Source organism: Podarcis pityusensis (genome assembly GCF_964106645.2).
Source record: "Podarcis pityusensis genome assembly, chromosome: 4".
Classification (NCBI taxonomy): Eukaryota; Metazoa; Chordata; class Lepidosauria; order Squamata; family Lacertidae; genus Podarcis; species Podarcis pityusensis.
In genome coordinates this window covers 42,373,387-42,387,917 of record NC_138027.1, presented here as the reverse complement: position 1 = coordinate 42,387,917, position 14,531 = coordinate 42,373,387, and the positions used below count along the sequence as shown (strand labels likewise).

General features: G+C 41.8%; 1 protein-coding gene across 1 annotated transcript in view; it reads right to left on the bottom strand.

The window, feature by feature from the left end:
• Nucleotides 1-14,201, bottom strand: part of POU1F1 (POU class 1 homeobox 1) — a gene marked incomplete at its 5' end in the record, with an annotated part of 62,925 nt that extends 48,724 nt beyond the window's left edge. The window contains 3 exons of the mRNA XM_081001557.1: nucleotides 5,910-6,045; nucleotides 9,384-9,456; nucleotides 13,755-14,201. The remainder of the gene's footprint in view (nucleotides 1-5,909; nucleotides 6,046-9,383; nucleotides 9,457-13,754) is intronic.
• Nucleotides 14,202-14,531: the final 330 nt, after the last annotated feature.

Sequence of the window (14,531 nt, the reverse complement as noted above, 5' to 3'; positions counted from 1 at the left end):
TCCACAATCAGGTTACCTTAACATTATGATTTTATTTTAACAGTTATGATTGAAATCACCAAATTCTACAGTCCTGTGCACACTTACTTCGGAGTAAGTACCACTGAAATATAGCAAGTAAATATTGTTGTTGTTGTTGCTGTTTTGTCGTTTAGTCATGTCCGACTCCTCGTGACCCCATGGACCAGAGCATGCAGTTTAGTCAAACTCATGCTGGTAGCTTCGAGAACACTATCCAACCATCTCGTCCTCTGTCGTCCCCTTCTCCTTGTGCCCTCCATCTTTCCCAATATCAGGGTCTTTTCCAGGGAGTCTTCTCTTCTCATGAGGTGGCCAAAGTATTGGAGCCTCAGCTTCAGGATATGTCCTTCCAGTGAGCACTCTGGGCTGATTTCCTTCAGAATGGATAGGTTTGATCTTCTTGCAGTCCATGGGACTCAAGAGTCTCCTCCAGCACCATAATTCAAAAGCATCAATTCTTTGGCGATCAGCCTTCTTTATGGTCCAGCTCTCACTTCCATACATCACTACTGGGAAAACCATGGCTTTAACTATACGGACCTTTGTTGGCAAGGTGATGTCTCTGCTTTTTTTAAAAAAAGCAGAGACATTTTTGCTACTAGCCAATAACTATCATTCATATCCTTGTTCTCTAACCTTATACCTACGCAGGACTTGTATTTCATCTCAGTTGATGATCTTTATTTGGGAAGCGGGTAAATCACCTGACATTCCTCAGAACAAAGCTGTGAAGGAAATTATTTCCATTCGAAAGCAAATTATTAGTTTGAGAAGAAACACACATCCAAATTACCTTCTGTGCACAATTTCATCAAGTAAATTAGGAAAATAACTCCCTTTGAATGCAGGAATGAGAGCAATAAAGTTATCTATGGATATATTTGATAAATCAAAATAAGTGTGCATCTCTATAGATAGTTCTGCCTAGTGATAACTCCTGGTCCTTTCCTAAACAACCAAACCCTGTGCAACAAGGGATATTTTATTATTTACTAATTACAGCACAAAATATGACATTCCAAGGTTATCTCTTCTACCTGTGACGATAGCCTTAACCAACCCAGAGAAGAAATTCTGGCTGCTATAGTAACGGGTAATGGTCCAATTTAACCCAGTTACCAGAATGCTGCTAATTCTGGGAGATAATGATGGGGTAGGTATAAGACAGATTGAAAATCCTGGAGTTTTTAATGGAACTGTGAGCAGTACTGTTATAAATAAGGGCTAGACTGGGCCATGTACACACAAAAAGAAAAATGGAACCAGCAGAGCTAAAAAATCTTCATACTGCTTAAGTAACACATTTACTGCATTAGAGCAGTAAGAAAATGTCGCTTGTATTGACTGGGTAGAGGTGGTTGTCTAATTCTAAATGCAATCACCTCTTTCTTCCTTTGAAGAGACTTTACCAAATTTACTTCACAAGGCTGTTACTTAAGGCTTGTCCACATCAGAGACCAGGTGCGCAGCCCGGTCTGGACTCACAGCTGTCCATGGAGGCACAGGTCAATTCTGTGTCCAGGGCAGCTGTTTACCAGCTCCATCTGGTACGCAGGCTGAGACCCTACCTGCCCACAGACTGCCTCACCAGAGTGGTGCATGCTCTAGTTATCTCTTGCTTGGACTACTGCAATGCGCTCTATGTGGGGCTACCTTTGAAGGTGACCCGGAAATTACAACTAATCCAGAATGCGGCAGCTAGACTGGTGACTGGGAGTGGCTGCTGAGACCATATAACACCGGTCTTGAAAGACCTACATTGGCTCCCAGTACGTTTCTGAGCACAATTCAAAGTGTTGGTGCTGACCTTTAAAGCCCTAAACGGCCTCGGTCCAGTGTACCTGAAGAAGCGTCTCCACCTCCATCGTTCTGCCCGGACACTGAGGTCCAGTGCCAAGGACCTTCTAGCGGTTCCCTCACTACAAGAAGCCAAGTTACAGGGAACCAGGCAGAGGGCCTTCTCAGTAGCGGCGCCCGCCCTGTGGAACGCCCTCCCATCAGATGTCAAAGAGGTAAACAACTACCAGACTTTTAGAAGACATCTGAAGGCAGCCCTGTTTTGGGAAGCTTTTAATGTTTAATAGGTTATTGTATTTTAGTGTTCTGTTGGAAGCCGCCCTGAGTGGCTGGGGAAACCCAGCCAGATGGGCGGGGTATAAATAAATTATTATTATTATTACTGTGTGTTTGCAGTCCCTTGTAATTTGCATAGTCCACGTGACACCTTCAAACAACACCAATCTCAACAGTAAATTCAGGCTGACCCGATCAGGGGCTAATCCAATAAGCTGGGACAGCAGAGTCAGGCTCCAAACTGCTCTACTTGGAGTCATGGACAAATTGTTTGGGTGTTTAGCAGTGTGTGGATCACGCGTCACTTTCTGCTAGTCTCCTTTCCATGTTCACTACTTATAAAAACTTGTATGTACTGCTGGGTGTGGGGTCATGTCCTGCAGAATATCCGCTCAGTTGGGACTCTGGGTGGGTGGCTGTTGCCGCATGGCATGGCCATGATGGGTCCAGGGAGGCCGCCATCTTTCAGCGTGGCTGGATGCAGCGATGGTCACCTGTTGCTGCCCACCTCCATTCACGTCATGCTCTCAGGTATGGGCGGGCAGTGCCTGCCTACCCAATCAGAGCAGGGGCTTGGGGGCTGCAACCAACCTGCCCCATGCCTGTTAAGGGGGTGACCAGGAGCAGGCTGCCCTCTTGGCTGATGTTTGTGAGATTTTCCACCCACCCACCCAGTCTTTAGGGGCTGCCTGGGGTGTGTGTGGAGTGGACATGTTGCCTATGGACCTTGCTATGATTTATTTAGTCGCCATATTTGGGGCTAGGGAGGAATTTTCTCCTGCAAGCAAATTGGCCAGCCTGCAGGTTTTCGCCTACCTCATAGCAACCGTCACAGCTTTGGCGGATAAAGCATTGGATGGATTCTTAGTCACTGGGGTACCCTATTAGAGGAGTCTAGGAGCGGTAACTCTCTTTGGGAGTCCACTGGGGGACAGATGGGCCAATACACCTCTCCCAATCGTAACCTGTGCGGTGTCGTGTCACCCAGTCTATGATGGGGGCAACTCCCCAGCACAAGTTCGACCCAACCAGGTTCCTATCAGGTAGTAGGCAGGCTGCCTGATGCAGGATACATGCCCAATGCCTTAGCCAAACCTACACTTTCCTGTAGTCAATAAAGTTGTGGCCTAATTCAACCCAATACCAATCTCCTGTGTCATTCTGGTGGCCTCTCGTCACCTGCCACAGTCATTATGCCTCTGTGTCTTGAGTTCTTTCAAACTCTTCAACTCCAGCATGACTTAGAAGAAGTGAAGCTTCTTGTGAATATGTTGGACTCCTGCATGTTGTTATATCCTAAGAGCTGCAGTTATTTCTCTTGGATTTAGAAGTTTGCCTTCCAGAATCTCTGAGGTCTAGCCACAAAACCAGAAATTCAAAGATGCCCAGAAAGGAAACATAAGGAAAGGCTAAAAGGGGGGGAAGACTTTGTGCTGGCCAATGAGTGGTGTTTTATGGATTGTAATTCTTCTAATGACAATTTGTTAATTGTTATATATATATATAGTGCTGCATTTCTGATTCATTTGAATAGAAAGCGGCATAGAAATATAATAAAAACAGGACAAAAGCAAGGAGAAAGACAGACGCAGAACAGAAGGCGCTGTCAAAAGATAATGTTTTAAAGTTTTAAAGGCTGCCTGGTGTGCCCTCCTTGCCTGGAAATAGCTGTAAAATTAATTGGCAATGAAACTGAAAAACCATGAAGAAGCTACTGTCAGATGCTCATGCCTATGTGAAGCATCTTGCACAGCTTTCTTTGAACTTTCTACTGTAGACAGCTATCCCATTATTACCAGCTAGCATTGCCTCGCTACCAACATGGTCAATGTTTTGGACATACCCTACTGGTGCCAGTGCTGCATATGAACTGATTATTTTGCCATGCTGGCAGGCTGCAATGCCACAATCAGGGAGAGCTTTTTGGCAGTGCAATGCATAAAAGGCATTGTGTTTAAATTGGTCCTCTCTGAAAAGATTTGCAAAAAACAACAGGAGTGGAATTATGCCGAGGAGTAGGCAAGTTGGCATCATGTGTATAAATGATGCATAAGTCACGCTTGTGATTTTTTTAAAAAATGCACATGGCTCAACATCACACAAATATTAGTTGGTGTGCTTCTCTCTCCTTTGCTATTATGGATCTGAGGTTTGAAAGCTAATCCATTTACATGCATCAGCCTTTAGCTCTAACTCCATTTTGAGTTTCTTCCTATCAATTAATTACAGTTGCTTTTGCTTTTGGAGATAATCTTCTCTTCTTGGACTGTAGAGCTATTGCAAATACTGTTTGTTGTAAGAATGCAACTGGAGAGAAATAGTCTCCCAGCATTTCAAGTTCTGCTCCTGAATGTAAATGCCTGCTGATGATAAAATTATAGTATTTAAAATCCAGAAAGGGATTGCCAACATAGAATTAACAATGAGGGACATGATCCAGTCAAAAGGAAACACACTTATGACTCTTGGATGTCTGTGGAAGATGTAAACCGATGCTTCGATCATTTCCATTTGAAGGTATGGATAACCAGTTTCTCAAAATGAAATGTTTTTTTCAAGGAACAGTCTAGGCTACAGTATGTACATCCATTCAGTTGGCTTGCAGATCACAGCTACAATAAGCAGCTACAATAAATGGATAACAGTAGCATAGACTGACCTTACACATAAAAAACACTTCTGTCTATCATACCACATCTTTTAATGAAAGCAATCGGGCAGATCCAGATAACCCTATGGATATTGACATTCATTATAAAATACTGCCAGTGAGTTATGAATTATGAATTGTCCTATTATTGCCTTACTGCAGTCAAGCACTTCTTCTTCTTTTCTTTACATTAATGTTAATGCATTCTCCCACATAATGCTTTCTTTTAGGGTATTGTTTAATATTTGCCTACCCCAAGCAAAATGGCAGTGCCATGTGACAGATGGCATGTAAAGCTAATAACATGGACTATCAACTCTCATCTGCACTTCAAAGTTTTAGAAAACCAATTATACCAAAAATCGAAAGTCAAGGAGCTCTGGAATTCAAATTATGCCCAGGACAGCAAATGCCAGACAGAATTCCAAACAAACTGTGTGTTGTGTGTGATTTGGTTAATGTAAAAATCAGTATTTAGCATAGTATTTAGTATAGTTGGGTCAGCAACTATAAAATTCAACTTGATACTTTTTGGCCTTTGTGCAAATATTTTCATATACAGGAGCAAAAGCAGCACCAGGCAAGCTGCAGGGCTTGAGAATTGTAGACTCCTGAAGACAAATTACTAGTAAGGTCAAAGGAAAAAAGAATCCAAGCACAACCCTCTTGATGGATGTGGGGTCTTATTTAACATAAAACATTCTTTCATGTAAGCGGGTCTTAGCCAAGAATGGACTCTCCTTCACATGACCAAAGCTAGAAGATACAATCTACCAGTAAGTTACTTTGCCCCAGTCTCACTGAAATTCACACAACTAGTAGGATGTTGCCTAGTAGGATGCTGCCAGCTCAGAAAATATTCCAAGTTCTAGTGGTTCATACATACATACATACCCACCCACCCACACCCAGAGAGGGGGAGAGAGAGAGAGAGAGAGAGAGTAATCTAATGCTCAGAAGTAAGTCCCATTGAATTCAATGGATATCACTCACAAACAAGGAGGTATAGTATTTCAGCCTTAATTCCCTTGATACTTCAGACAAATACATGGTTTGCTGTAGGTAGTGTATTGCTGATGATAAAATTGCTCATTTTTTGAATTTGAAAAAAATCAGGTCTATAAACTACACGTTGTACATCAATTTTCTTTGCATATTTTCTTACCAGCTTTGCCACCTTTATTCTAGCAGGGTGCTTCCATCTTCAGCACCTGCATTACAGGCTCAATTTCCCCCAACATGGAGATGTGATGATAGGAAGAAATTCAACCGATGAAGCTTTCCTATCATATTTAACAGTCCTGCCAGGAAAGAAAGTAGAAACTCTTAATAAGAAAGAAACTACCATTTTCATCACTACGATTTTACTGACAAGTACTTAAGGATATTAATAGCCTCGCAGGTACTTCATGTTAAAGAGAGCACCATAACTTCCTTATTCATTATCATTGGCAAAGAGCCATTGTGTAATTTCAAGCATTTCCAAGAATCCGTGTTGTAATGTCTTAGCTCTTCATATACATGCTGGAAGTGAAAACGGCACTGACCAGCAAAGTGGAGATTTTCACTAGAAGAATATCCTTCAGGGCCCTACGGGGCCACTTTTTACAGCACTGAATACCCATTTGCCAGGATGTAAGGATAGTTTTCCTTAGGAACTTACCAAAGCAATGTCAAAAGTTTTTGGTGGTTGTGTGAATTACCCATCCATATGAAACCCATTTAAGTAACACATCAAGTTGAGGCAGCCATGCTGGCCTGTAAGGAAAAAGAAATCCAAAATCCATAGTAGGGCAATACCAAAATGTCACAAAAAGTGTTTGTGTGTATCAATTCTCCACAGTTCTTCATCCAACTAGATTATTGGTGGGGAATCTGTGGCCACCTAGATGCTGTTAGACTCCCACCAGCCTCTCTACAGGCTCTCCATCCCTGGGCTAGATGACAAACAAAGGAGGTGGGGAGTTGAAAATGGCTTGATAGGAGTTATAAAGGTAAAGGGACCCCTGACCATTAGGTCCAGTCGTGGCCTACTCTGGGGTTGCGGTGCTCATCCCGCTTTATTGGCCGAGGGAGCCAGCGTACAGCTTCCGGGTCATGTGGCCAGCATGACTAAGCTGCTTCTGGCAAACCAGAGCAGCGCACGGAAGTGCCGTTTACCTTCCCACCGGAGTGGTACCTATTTATCTACTTGAACTTTGACGTGCTTTCGAACTGCTAGGTTGGCAGGAGCAGGGACTGAGCAATGGGAGCTCACCCCGTCGCGGGGATTCGAACCGCCGACCTTCTGATCAGCAAGTCCTAGGCTCTGTGGTTTAACCCACAGCGCCACCCGCGTCCCTTTCATAGGAGTTAGCTGACATTAAAATGAGGCTCTCTGAGGTACTGTGCAGGTTTCAGGTTGCCCCTAAGCCTACTGGGAAGGAGAAACATCCATTGGCTATTCCCCATCTCAGTAAATATGAAAAGCTGCTGACATTACCCATCTTCATCCATGCATCTTCATCAGTTCAAGAGGGAGTCAAATGAGCCTCCCTGCGATAAACAGCTTTGGTTTACCCAGGCTTTTAGTCTTTAATTTGCCTTACACCTAGGTTGCAGTCCTTCTAAGGTATCTGTGATATTGCTCTGCCATATTTTACTGCAATGGTTTTATTGCCAAAGTTTATTTTTGATTTTTTTTTCATGATTTCTCATGTGAAGCTACCCTTGCTCCACTAGAGGAAGGTGAGGTGAAAGGAGGCCCCACCTTTCCAAGATGGAGATTTTGAGGGTTTTTAAGAGAGAGTCCTGAGACAGTTGCCTTGATGTTCATGAAATATGTTTTCTCGGTGATTAGATTTTTAAAAAACTCAGTCATTTCTGTTACTTTGGACTACAAGTGACACTTCATTGGGCAGCTGAGAAAAAGACCCCAGGCATCTCTTCCTCAACAGGAAGCAACAGCTGGCAAGAGCTCCTGGAGGGCGTGACCCTTACAAATGGTCCTGGTGGAATGTTGAATTGAAAGTGGCAGTTCTTCTTCTTCTTCTTCTGCTGCTGCTGCTGCTGCTGCTGCTGCTGCTTGGTGATGTAACGTGGATGGCTCAGGTGGGAATTCTTTGCTACCCACATTCACAGAACATAGGGAAAGTGTCATTTCTCCATGGCAGAGCACCTGCTTTGCATGCAAAAGCTACCAAGTCCAATCCTTCACAGCTCCAAGTGAAGGATGGAGAGCCATTGCTACTCAGTGTTGTAGGCAATTCTACAGCAGAAGGACCAGTGGTTTGAACTGGTACTAGGTCTTTATTTATTTGCTGCTTCACTAAAGCGTTGCACAATAAAATAAGATCACAGAATTGTAGAGTTGGGAGGGATCCCATGGGTCATCTAGTCCAATGCAGGAATCCTGCCCACAGCTGTCTCTGGGTGGGCACAAACCATCAGACATCTGGTTAACAGCTGGTCTGGCTTCCTGTGCTCTTATGTATGGGAAAGAAATGAGCCTCATGGATTCAGTTTCTGCTGAAATATATGCTTATTTGGGGGATTTGCACATGACTCAGCTCCCTTCCACTCTCAGCTGTGGATGCAGAGGGGCATATACACAGCTGAACCTCCACAAAAATTTGTTGGTTAACTGAGTAACCCTCTCAGCCTAAGGTCTGGTTCAACATGCATGCTCATCCCATTATGACTGCAACATCAAGTGATGACTGGCATGCATTAAAGAGTCAGCTGCAATCTATCATCACAAACGTTTGCTTGTATCACAAAATGCCCTAACTCGGGTGCCATACTTTTTTCAGTGTGGTAAAGTTCATATCTTCCACTCCCAGGTATTATGCATCAACTCATCTGATGTACTTATGTGCAAGAGCAGCCTATAAATGATTCTCAGATATGTCTCTGGTTCAGGTCTACCCCAAACACACCAGCTTGTCTTCAGCAAGCCCCTACTGGCCTTCCACCTACAATATGAGGATGATAAAACTAGCCGACCTTACAAGGTTGTTCTGAATATTAATGAGAGGGTTTGCTATCCTTGCTGTTGATGGGGACAGCTTTTCTAATTGTTAAAGTTCTACTTTTTTGGAAAGTGTTTGCTCCTGCCTGGTCTACTTAACATTCTTCAAAAGATGCTGAGAGGACAGCTTTAATGTGGTCCAAGAAGAGATTACAGGAGGTGGACCCCCAAAATCCCTGAAGAAAGGAAAGCCATGAGGGCCCAAGTCTTCTCTCTCTTCCACCTCTCCTGCTTACTCTCCCCATCCCCTCTTTCTGTAATATTGCCAATTGGCAGCACAGGCTCCAATCCCCTACCCTGTACCACAACATGATATCATTGTTGTGCTGGTGCAGACTATCACATCTCCCAGTGATGGAGTAGCACAGGATGGTCCCTTCTTTATCATGATATGGAGACATTGTCGGTGGCCCAAGGGAAAGGCACCCAGCCTCTGTATCAAAGGAATCATTGAAAAATCATCAACACAATAAGCAGTATGCTTGAGAGAATGAGGCAGAAAGGTAAATCTCTGTGCTTATTCTCTAGAATCCCTGGTGTTCAAAATCACATATCTCCTTTTCTCTTTTACCCACACCAATTTGCTGCCTGTAGAATGGTGCTGGTTTAGCACAAACACACCATCATTACCTTCCTGACTTTGAGAGTTGGGCAGCAGATGGGCTGCTGCTGCAGCGCCTGCACTTGTAGCTTCCCAGCCTTGCTACATACAAAAGATTACATATTCAGTAAACTAAAAGCAGCAAATCCATTTCTACAATTGTACCATTAAGTTCCTTAGAAGTAAATCCCATGGATCATAGAAAATGGAGCTAAGTATTGAGGAAAAATGATATATGATTAAGGAAATCATAATATTTGGATGAAGGACCAGTGGAAGCAAGCATGGAAATGGGACTGAGATTGTGGCTTTTTGAAAGTAGTAAACATTCTTTTGTTTTGCTACATGAATGGAGATTGCTTTTGTCTAAATCTTTTATTTATTGAGGGCTGTGTTCCCTCCTCTCATGGGCAATCTGTGGAGGACCACAAGCTGCCTAAGCCAGTGGTGTAGCTGGGTGGGGCCATGCCTTCTCTTTTTCTTTCTCTCGCAAGATATTTTGCAAATATCTTGTTATAAGGAAGCTCATTCCAGTATGTAACTTTCCCACCAAAGTTTTTAAACTTAGAGCTTTTTTGTCACAGGAGCAGAAGCAACTGAAATTGGACTAGTGATGAAGACAAGTCAGAGAATACCTATATAGCAATGTATTTTTAATAATAAATTTTATTAAGGTTTATAGAGAAAAAGACAAAATTTAATATCTTTTACCTGTTTAAAACCAAAATGAGACTTTTATCTAGGTGCAATAAAAACACAAAAGGGGAGGGATTGAGAAATGTCAAGCTAGATACTGGTTGCATTATTATCAAATAAATGAAATGTTTAGGAAAGATGTTAAAGAATGTGGCTATGCAGACAAGGAATCAATATTTCAGACAGAAATAATAAATAATGATTTTAAAACTTTATCCAAAATGTATAAGTTGTTGCTAGAATGGAATCTGAAGGATGAGGAAGTTAAGTCGGTAATGATACATTGGGCCAGAGACTTTGGTTACAACATACAATTTGAAGACTGGGAAAGATTATGGAAGGAGAATTTAAAATTTACGGCATGTATGACATTAAAAGAAAATGTTATGAAAATGTTTTACAGATGGTACATAACACCGGCAAAATTAGCGAAAATGTATAAGACATGTAATAAGTGTTGGAAATGTAAAGAGAAAGAAGGTTCTTTTTACCATATGTGGTGGGAGTGTAAGAAAGTGAAAGGCTTCTGGGAAATGATATATAATGAATTGAAGAAGATACTAAAATATACATTTATAAAGAAGCCAGAGGTCTTTCTGTTAGGAATTTTAGGAAATGAGATAAAGAGAAAAGATAGTAAATTTTTTCAATACGCAGTGACAGCTGCAAGAATGTTACTGGCCCAGAAATGGAAACAACAGGAAATACCGACAATGGAAGAATGGAGAAGGAAGCTGTTAGACTATGCTGAGTTGGATAAATTGACTGGGAAGATTAGATACTTAAGAGACCAAAAGTTCACCAAGGACTGGGGAAAATTTGTGGAATATCTGGAAAGTATGAGTGAGGGACAAATAACGCTAGAGGGATTTAAAGAAGCACTGTGAAACATGAGAAGTATTGTTAAAAGGGAATAGAAAAGAAAGGTTCAAATAATGACAATACAAACCTAAGAAATGCGTAAATTAATAATGACTGCGAATGATTCACGGAAAAGCTGAAGGAAGTCCAGAAAAGAAACACTTTGTGAAAAAATTGGATGTGAAATTATTGTGTGTTTTTGTTTTTGTTGTAAATTAATAAAAATTATTTATAAAAAAAAAGAGAGAAATGTCAAGCTAGATGAATTATTCATTCGGCATACTCTGGGCAAACAAATTCTCCTTTTGCTGACACTTCCGGGTTGGCGCCATCGGCAATGGCGGAATTCCTCTGACCAGGAGGAATTTGCCCCGTGGAAAAATTGGGTCTGGCCGCCACGGCGAAGGCGGAGACCCGTAAAAATCACAGGCGGGAGAAGCCTGTGAACGTGGGATTCGGCGGGCACCTTCTGTGCCTCCCCTACTCACGGGAAAACCTGTTTTCGGGTCTCCGGAGCGACGTGGGGTGAGTGGCGCGGTGCTTCGAATCGTCTGCTTCTTCCACGGAGCGAAGCCGCACAGCCGTTGCCGGAGAGCGCTGACTTTTTCCTGTGGACAATTTGACCTTAAAGTAATTACCCGTGAGTAGAGCTGAAACAGGAGAATTGGATTTCTAAAAGTATAATTTGGTATCGAAGCGGGGAGGTTCAAAACAGGAAGTCTGCCTCCCCCTTTTGTAAATAGACTGAGGCAATGAAGTTGCAAGCTGGAGTCCTGGAAAGTCTTTTGTAAAAGATTAAACTTCCATCGGTAAAGAACAAAACCCCCCTTTGGAGGCAGGAGAAGAGGGGGGGAAGTTGTGGACTGAATATGCCTGCAGGAGAGAGCGAAGAGAACTAAAACACTGCCGCTCTGACCCTGGAAACGGGCTGCTAGTAGGTCTGATGTACTTTGGAATGTTCATTGACAGCGTTTAGAACGTTCATTGACAGCTATTAAACAAGAGAAATACATTGTTTCTACTGTTTCCGGCTGCTTTAAAAAGGAGTAAAAGTAACTGAAAATTGAAACTAACTTGAAACTAATTTTCGGATTGTTTAAAAGAGGATACTATTGACTATTGCAAATAGAAACTGTTTCCCCCTAGTGGAAGCCTTTGAAACCGGTTGCTTTACAAGAGCTGGACTAGGGGAATTTCCAGCTGCAAGTTAAAAACCGTGAGACTCTGGGACTGACCTTGATCTTTTAAGTGTTATGGTAAATGGAAGAGGAAAAACAGACCAGTCAACTGCTGACAAAACATTAAGGTTTGGGAGGACTTGGCAACAATCCAGGAGAGGTCCACCATCAGGCCCCCCTGCTTTTTCTGAGCCTTTGTCCCAGTATATGTAAAACCAAGAGAAATGTTGACAGAAGAGGCTCCAGTGGCGACATTATTTAAGATAAATGATTCATTGGATCAGCTTCACAGGAAAATGGACACGATAAATGCGAAAGTGGATGTTTCAGTCATTAAAACTAACTTAAATATAGAAAGTATAAATAATACTAATATAGAAACTACCCAGAAATTGACACAGGAACTTATTTCGATACGGCAAACTGCGGAGGAGGCCAGGGAAAAAGCTGTTGTTGCTGAATATAAAGAAACACAACTGGAGAGAAAGAGCAAGAGAACCCCAGCCCTACAGAAACAACTTGATGAATATAAGTTGACGCTTGCTATGACTGAACTCAAAGAAAAAACAGATGAATTTGAGGATTAGAGTTCACCTTTGGTGGACATGCCCAAGGATTAAGACACTTTGGGAGATGATTCATAATGAAATGAAAAAGGTATTTAAATATACCTTTTTGAAGAAACCAGAGGCCTTTCTCCTGGGCATGGTCGGCCAATTGGTGTTAAAGAAGGATAGAACTCTTTTCACGTATGCAACAATAGCAGCAAGAATACTCATCGTGAAGTACTGGAAGACACAAGATTTATCTATCCGGGAAGAATGGCAGATGAAGTTGATGGACTATATGGAATTGGCGGAAACGCCTGGCAGAAATCCGAGACCAGGGAGAAGAGACGGTGGAAGAAGACTGGAAAAAGTTTAAGACTACTTATAGAAATATTGTAAAAATAATGAATGTTAGAAAAATGTTGGAATGAAGTTACATGGCTTTAGTAGAAATGCTATAAGGAATTAAGTATAAATAGACTAATAGAGTATTAAAGGGAAAAATAAGATTAGAATATGTTAAGATAATTATAGGATAGAAAACAGAGGAAGATGGAAAGGAATTGCTGAAACAATTAATAGAAGTGGAATACAAAAAGGGAGGTGTGAGGAGGTCGTGGAAATAAGGGAATGAAAGTTAAGATATTCAAATTGTTTTGTGTTTTAAATGGTTTGCGTCTTGTTTTGTTAATCTCATGTTTTTTCTTTTCTTTTCTTTGCTTTTTCTTTTTCCTGTTCTACTGTGTTTAAATGGTTGGAAAATCAATAAATATTATTTTTTTAAAAACAAATTCTCCTTTTGCTGTCATGAATCATTCTGCTGGCCAATCACAGAGACTGTCTCTCTAGTCGCTCATTGCAAGATAGGAGGTATGGACATTTTTCAGTCTGAAGGCAGTTCATGTACTGCTCATAGACTACTTCCTATTCATTATTCATATTTTGTTGCATGTGATCAATCAGTGCCAAGAATCAAGAGTTAACACAGGATTACAAAATGGCCCCTCCACTAACTGTTCTCACTTGAAGATAGTTTCACATCCAAATTCCAAACCATGGAACAGAGAACTCTCTCGCTCTCCTCGTCTACGAAAGTTGTAATCTCATAAATACTTACTTGGGAGTAGGGTGCCATGGAGCTCAGTGGGATTGACTTCTGAGTAAAAATACCTAGGATTGTGATGCATAGAGGGGATAGAGGGGAATTCCATTCTGCCTGCATTCTGAATTTTAGAGTTTCTGGACTTAAATGCAGATAAGAATAAAAACATCAGAAGAGCCTGTTGCGTCAGGCCACTGGCCCATCTAGTCTAAGGTTACGAGATTTCTTTTCAATGAATCCAAGGATACTTCATTGAAATGAGTCAGAATGATAGGATTTTGTCAGGGGACTGATTTGTAAATCTGGGGACTGTCCCCAGGAAACGGGGACATCTGGTAACCTTAATCTAGTCCAGCATTGGTTCATCATTTGAAACATTCCCTGAATCCAAAGCAATTACAGTGGTACCTCGGGTTAAGAACTTAATTCATTTGGGAGGTCCGTTCTTAACCTGAAACTGTTCTTAACCTGAGGTACCACTTTAGCTAATGGGGCCTCCCACTGCTGCTGCCGCGTGATTTCTGTTCTCATCCTGAAGCAAAGTTCTTAACCCAAGGTACTATTTATGGGTTAGCGGAGTCTGTAACCTGAAACGTCTGTAACCCAAAGCGTCTGTAACCCGAGGTATCAATGTAACTTGCAGATTGTGAGGTACACTTTCTTTCAAATATTTGCACCTGTGTGCTTGGTAGTTATTACATTTCACAGACAATCTTGAATTGGTGAGAGGAACTGCAGTATGTACTCTGGTTATCAAAACAAAGGTTAACTCTTGACTTTTGCTGCCATCAG